The 6,344-nt window shown below is 39.0% G+C and overlaps 1 non-coding gene across 1 annotated transcript; it reads right to left on the bottom strand.

Moving 5' to 3' along the window:
* Positions 1 to 5,915: 5,915 nt before the first annotated feature.
* Positions 5,916 to 6,022, bottom strand: LOC126002167 (U6 spliceosomal RNA). The gene has a single exon (XR_007492940.1). It is a non-coding gene; the product is annotated as a U6 spliceosomal RNA (small nuclear RNA).
* Positions 6,023 to 6,344: the final 322 nt, after the last annotated feature.

Raw genomic sequence — 6,344 nt, 5'->3', positions numbered from 1 at the left:
AGTATAAGTGGTCCACCTATGTCTAGCTTGTTGTAGATTGGGTATTGATTCTGTTGTCATTGGCTTTGTATTTGGTGTTTAAGTCTGATCATTTTTTTATTTCTGCTCAATGTTCATATGATAGTTTGGTCTGGTCTTGGTTCTATCATTTCCCCCCTCAACTTATGAGGCGAAACAAGATTATTCAAGTTATGTGGTTCTGTTTGAAGAAAGATCAAAAAGCAAACAAAAAACCAGGAGGAGTTCATCTAGAGGTCATAAATATAAACTTAAGAGAAGAAAGGGGAAAAGGAGGAAAAACATAACAAAAAGACCAAAAAATACAAAAAAACAGGTAAACAAAAAAAACAAACAAAAAACCCAAAAAATTAAACAAAATTACAATGACAAAAGGGGAAAAAAGAAAAGCACCACAGCAATAAAGAAAACATCCAAGCAATGATGGCAATCCTGAAATAAAAAGAAAAAAAATTGTGCTTATTTATTTATTTTTACAAAGGCACAGTAAATATTGGGGAGATTAGAAAGGGATTCTCTTGGCCTAAGACAGGGGTCTTCAAACTGTTTAAAGTGGGGGCTGGATTATGGTCCCATAGCGAGCTGGAGGGCCATACTATATGAGCTACTAATTCCTATTCACACAGCACGTATCTTATATAAATAAATAAAATGAAAAACATTTATAAATAAACAGATCACGCACCAGTATTTCAATGGCAACTGTGGGCCTGCTTTTGGCTAATGAGATGGTCAATGTCCGGTTCCATATTTGTCACTGCCAGCCTTAGCAAGTGATACAAGTGGGCATCAGTTAATCTTGATCTGGTTGGAGATTTCAGATGTTTCATTTTTGAAAAAGTCTGTTCACAGGCATAAGTGCTATAAAAGATGGTTACCATTTTGAGTGCATGGTTTCTGGTATTTGGATATGTCTCAGAGGGGAGAGATGCATAGAAATTCAAAAGGTTACTTGACTTAAATGCGTCTTTCAGAGTCACAATTCTGCAGTTCAGCCAGTTCCATTTGGTAAATTGTAAGGACATTTTCAATCTCAACAGAAAATGGGTTATGAAAAAGCTGTATGTCCTGTTCATGGAGATGAAGCTCTTTGAATCTAAACTGAAACTCCTTTTGCAACAATTCTAGTGAAGCCAGACATGTTTCCTTTGGAAATGCAACCAATGGTATGTCCGCTGACAGGTTTTGAGTTGTTGGGAGATGACTGAACTTTTCCTCCTGTTTAATGAGAAGGCCTAATTTTACTTCAAATGCTTTCACATACGATGCCATATCACAGATGAGCTTCCCCTTGCCTTGAAGTTGCAGATTGAAACTATTGAGTAGCTCTGTTATATCTGTCAGAAAGGCAAGGTGCCATTTCCATTCTGCATCATTGAGCTCTGGTACTTCTTGGTTTTTTGAAAGTAGAAAAGCTGTAATCTGCGGAAGTAAGTCATAAAAACGTTTCAAAACTCTCCCTCTACTCAGCCAACGGACTTCTGTGTGGTACAGAACATCTTCATGGGCAACATTTACCTCAGATAGAAATTCCTGAAATTGTCTGTGGTTTAGTGCATGAGTTCTAATGTAATTAACACAAGATACCACAATTTTCATAACAGAGTCCCACTTCAGTGATTTACAACACAGCACTTGTTGGTGGATGAGGCAGTGTATGGCAATTGGATGAGGATGGTTATGTTTGTCCATCTCTTGTGTAATGTGAGCAATTATTCCTCTCTTAGACCCTACCATGCTAGGAGCACCATCAGTTGTTACACTGACTAGTTTAACCCAGTCCAGCTCCAAACCATTCACAGTTTGGCAAACCTTTTCAAATATATCCACTCCTGTGATTGTACCTTTGATACTTTGCAGTGCAGCAAGCTTTTCTGTGACTTCAAAATATTCATTTGTCCCACGCATATAAATGAGAAATTGGACAGAATCATGAACATCATTGCTTTTGTCGAGTGCCAAGGAAAAATAGCAAAGTTTCTTTGCAGAGTTTTGCAAATGGTGCAGCAAATTTTCTCCTATTTCTTCAATCCTCGTGTCATTGTAACTTCTGAAAGGTTCACTGTACTAAATAAATTAGCCTTCTCTGGACACATCTCTTTGGCAACAGAAATAAGGCATTCTTTAACAAATTCTCCCTCCACAAATGGTTTGCCATTGCACGCTATTAGCTTGGCAACTTGAAAATTTGCCTGCAGTGAGGAAGCATTTAACTGCTTCTGCTTCACAAAAGTATTTTGCTGAGTCGTCAGTGTATGTTTAAGTTGTAATATTTTATCTTTTCTAACTTCTCCAACCAAACAATCATATTTATCTTTATGTTGAGTTTGATGGTGGCGTCGCAAATTGTATTCTTTGAACACAGCAACTATATTCTGGCATATCAGACACAGCTTTTTCTTTGTACCGCATAAAAAGGTAATTGTGAGTCCACTGTTCTTTGAATATCCTACACTCGCCATCATTTTTTCTTTTTCTTGATATCATTGTTTCCTAGGGATTCTAAACTGATATTAGTGAAATACAAATATGTGTGTATATATACACACAGTGTATGAACCCCCATTAATCCCTAATGTGAACACTTACCCCTTGCAGGCTTTTCTAAGCAGACCAGCTCAGTCCCTGATAGTTCAATTATATCTCCCTATATAATGCCCAAATTGATATGTTCAGAATCAGCATGTGAACACTGAAAAGGAATTGCAAAATGCATATAACATTTTCAATATAACCCCTTTAAAATGCTTCAGCATCGAACCCCTAATTTTCCACATGGGTAATTCAGCACCGAACCCCTAGCCTCCCAACCACCGCCCACCCCCTAACTTTGATTTCAGCACTGAATGCCTCACCACCCCCAAAGGGGAATTTTCTTATGAGTCACCCACAGCCCAATCAGGCAAAACCCCACATCTGGCAAAAATTTATTTTTATGGCACTTTTTTTTTAAATTTATTTAAACACCTTAATTACATACATGATTGTGTTTGGGTTTCAGTCATGTAAAGAACACCACCCATCACCAGTGCAACATTCCCATCACCAATATCCCAAGTCTCCCTCCTCCCCACCTGACCCCCGCCTGTACTCTAGACAGGCTCTCCATTTTCCTCATACATTCTCGTTATTAGGACAGTTCAAAATGTAGTTATTTCCCTAACTAAACTCATCACTCTTTGTGGTGAGCTTCCTGAGGTGAGCTGGAACTTCCAGCTCTTTTCTCTTTTGTGTCTGAAAATTATTATTACAAGGGTGTCTTTCATTTTTCTTAAAACCCATAGATGAGTGAGACCATTCTGCGTTTTTCTCTCTCTCTCTGACTTATTTCACTCAGCATAATAGATTCTGTGTACATCCATGTATGGCACTTTTGACTGACCTTTGGCAGTGAAGGGAGTGGAGGAGCACCTCACTGACAGACAGGCACAGCACACAGACACCACGTTGCCTGGGGGTGAAGCAGGCGCCTTTTTATATCATATAGTCAGCCACACATGGTATTCCTCGCCATGCAGCATCCGGCGCCCTCTAGTGACGTCATCAGCAATGCACGCCAAGCGCCAGGTGCAAGGGCACATCAGTGTCCTTCTCAACACCACCCTCATGCCCTCCCAGCACACAACATGCCGTGGGTGGAGGCGGTTGATGTCATCCCTGAGAAACCGTGACACTGAGTGTATCTGCTGGCAGGTATCTTGGCAACCAAACAGTGCTCACTGCTGGCGGGCCAGATTAGACTCCTCTGCAGGCTCCATGTGTCCCGCGGGCCATAGTTTGAAGACTCCTGGACTAAGAGATACACGGTTTCTCTGTCATTGAAGCATACTGTCATGGGAATAACTACAGGCTCTGTACATGCTCTTTTTTACTCCCCTAGGTCTTTTTATGGTGCCAGGAAACTTTCCACTCAGTTGTGGATGATAAAATAAGGCCTTTGTAAATAGAGATCTTGGATTTGCACAGGTCATAGAATAAAGCTTAGGATAGTGTTTCTTTACAGTTCTAGCAGTTCTGCTCTATCACTGTTGTCTTAATCAGTCTTCCATAATTGGTGGTCTTGGTTTTTGCACCGATCCTAGGTTTACGCCTAGGATAGATAGAGTCTTTCATTATGTTTGCAGAAGTTCTGCTCAGTTGCAGTTGTCTCAGTCAACCTCTGGAATTAGAGATCTTGGTTATTCTACAGATTGTAGGCCAAAGCCTAGGCTAGAGTCTTTCTTATTGGTCCCAGGATAAGTTCTGTCCAGTTACGGTTGTCACATTCGGTCTTCTGTAGCTAGCAATATTGGTTTTTGCACAGATCAAAGGATGACTGTCTTCTGATTTCATCTTATCGTTAGGTGATGAGATAAGACAACCTGCTCTTAGATTGAGCTATTGCCATTTCCTCGTTGTCAGCATATCATATCAACACTGGCACACGTTGGTGTCAGAGCAGTATTGGGAGTTTGGTTTCAGGAGCTGTAGTGGAAAACTGTGTTGGTTCTATATCTTAGATCTATGATTAGAGATAGAACCGTCACTGTCTAATCACCTGAAGTCAAAGTTGGGGCCACATAACATATGTTTAGGGTGGGAAGCACCCCTATATTATAAAATGTATGAGCTCTTATCCCTAGTAGATAAGAGCTTGTATCTATACATAAAATTTCTCCTTTTTATTGTGCCTTTGCAAAAAGTTGGGTCATATGACACCTCAATTCTGAGTTTACTAAGCACCTTTTATACTGTGTTCGATAGAGGTTGGACCAGGCAGCATTCCCACCAGCAGTAGATGAGAGTTTCTTTCTTACCACATTCCTGCCAACAGAGATTGGTCCTGTTATTTTTGATGTGTGCCATCCTCACTGGTGTAACATCTTTATTGTTGTCTTGATTTGGATTACTTAATGATGAGTGATGGTGGGCATGTTTTCATGTGTCTATTGACCATTTTTCAGTCTTCCTCAGAGGAGTGTCTATTTATTTCTTTCTCCCCATTTTTCTATGGCTTTATTAGATTTTTTGGAGCTCACCTTTCTGAGTGTTTTGTATATCCTAGATATAAGCCCTATCTCTGATGTGTTGAGTACAAAATGTTTTCCCATTCCATTAACTGTCTTCTAGTATTAACTAGGGTTTCTTTCGCCATGCAGAAACTTTTAATTTGATGCAGTTCTATTTATTTAGGTTTGATGCTAACCTTATTGCCATTGCCATTCTATCATCAAAGACTTTTTTGATGTATAGGTCTTGAAATGTTCTGCCTATTTTTTCATCAATAAAATTTATAGATTCGGGTTTGATTTCAAGGTCTTTAACCCATTTTGATTGACCGTTGTGTAAGGTGTGAGATATGGTGAATCAATCTTTAATTTCTTACAGGTGGTTATCCACTTGTTCCAACACCATTTGATGAAGAGACTGTCTTCAACTGTCTTTTATTTAATTTCAAGTTCTTGGCTCTTTTGTCAAATATTAGTTGACTGTATATTTGGGGGGGGTTATCTCTGGATATTCTATTCTAATGCACTGGTCTGAGACTCTGTCTTTGTTCCAGTACCATGCTGTTTTGTTCACATGGCTTTATAGTAAAGCTTCAGGTTAGGTAAAGAGATGCCAATCAGATTTTTGTTTTTCAGTATGAATTGTGGTTCCAAATGAATTTCATAATTGATTGTTGTAAGTCCTTAAAAATGATGTCTGAATTTTGGTAGGAATTGCATTGAATCTATATAGAGGTCTAGGTAGGATAGTCATTTTGATGATATTGATTCTACCTACCCATGAGCATGGGATGTTCTTCCATTTCCTTAGGTCCTCTTCCATTTCTTTCTGAAGTATTTAGAAGTTTTCAGGGTATAGGACCTCCACTTCTCTTGTAAGGTTGATTCCTAGGTACTTGATTTTTTATTTTTAATATGGAACGCTTCACGAATTTGCGTGTCACCCTTGTGCAGAGCCCATGCTAATCTTCTCTGTATCATTCCAATTTTAGTATATATGCTGCAGAAGTGAGCATAGTACTTGATATTTTTTGATACTATTTTAAATGGGATTGCCTCGTTAATCATTTTCTCCTTTACTTCGTTATTTATATAGAGGAATGCTACTGTCATTTGTGTGTTAACTTTGTAGCCAGCCAATTTTCTGTATTGGTTAATTGTTTCTAGGAGTTTTACTGTGAATTATTTAGGGCAAGGTCTCAAACTCGCAGCCCGTGGGCTGTTGGAGGCCCTCCATACAACATTTTGGGGCCTGTGGCCGGCCTTCAAATATCACAGTATTCGCAATTATTCGCTTACTGAATAATTGCAATAAAAATTGCATTAGTAAGAAAAAAT

The sequence above is a fragment of the Suncus etruscus genome, chromosome 2, assembly GCF_024139225.1.
Source record: "Suncus etruscus isolate mSunEtr1 chromosome 2, mSunEtr1.pri.cur, whole genome shotgun sequence".
In the NCBI taxonomy this organism is placed as follows: Eukaryota; Metazoa; Chordata; class Mammalia; order Eulipotyphla; family Soricidae; genus Suncus; species Suncus etruscus.
This window is presented reverse-complemented; position numbering and strand designations above follow the sequence as displayed.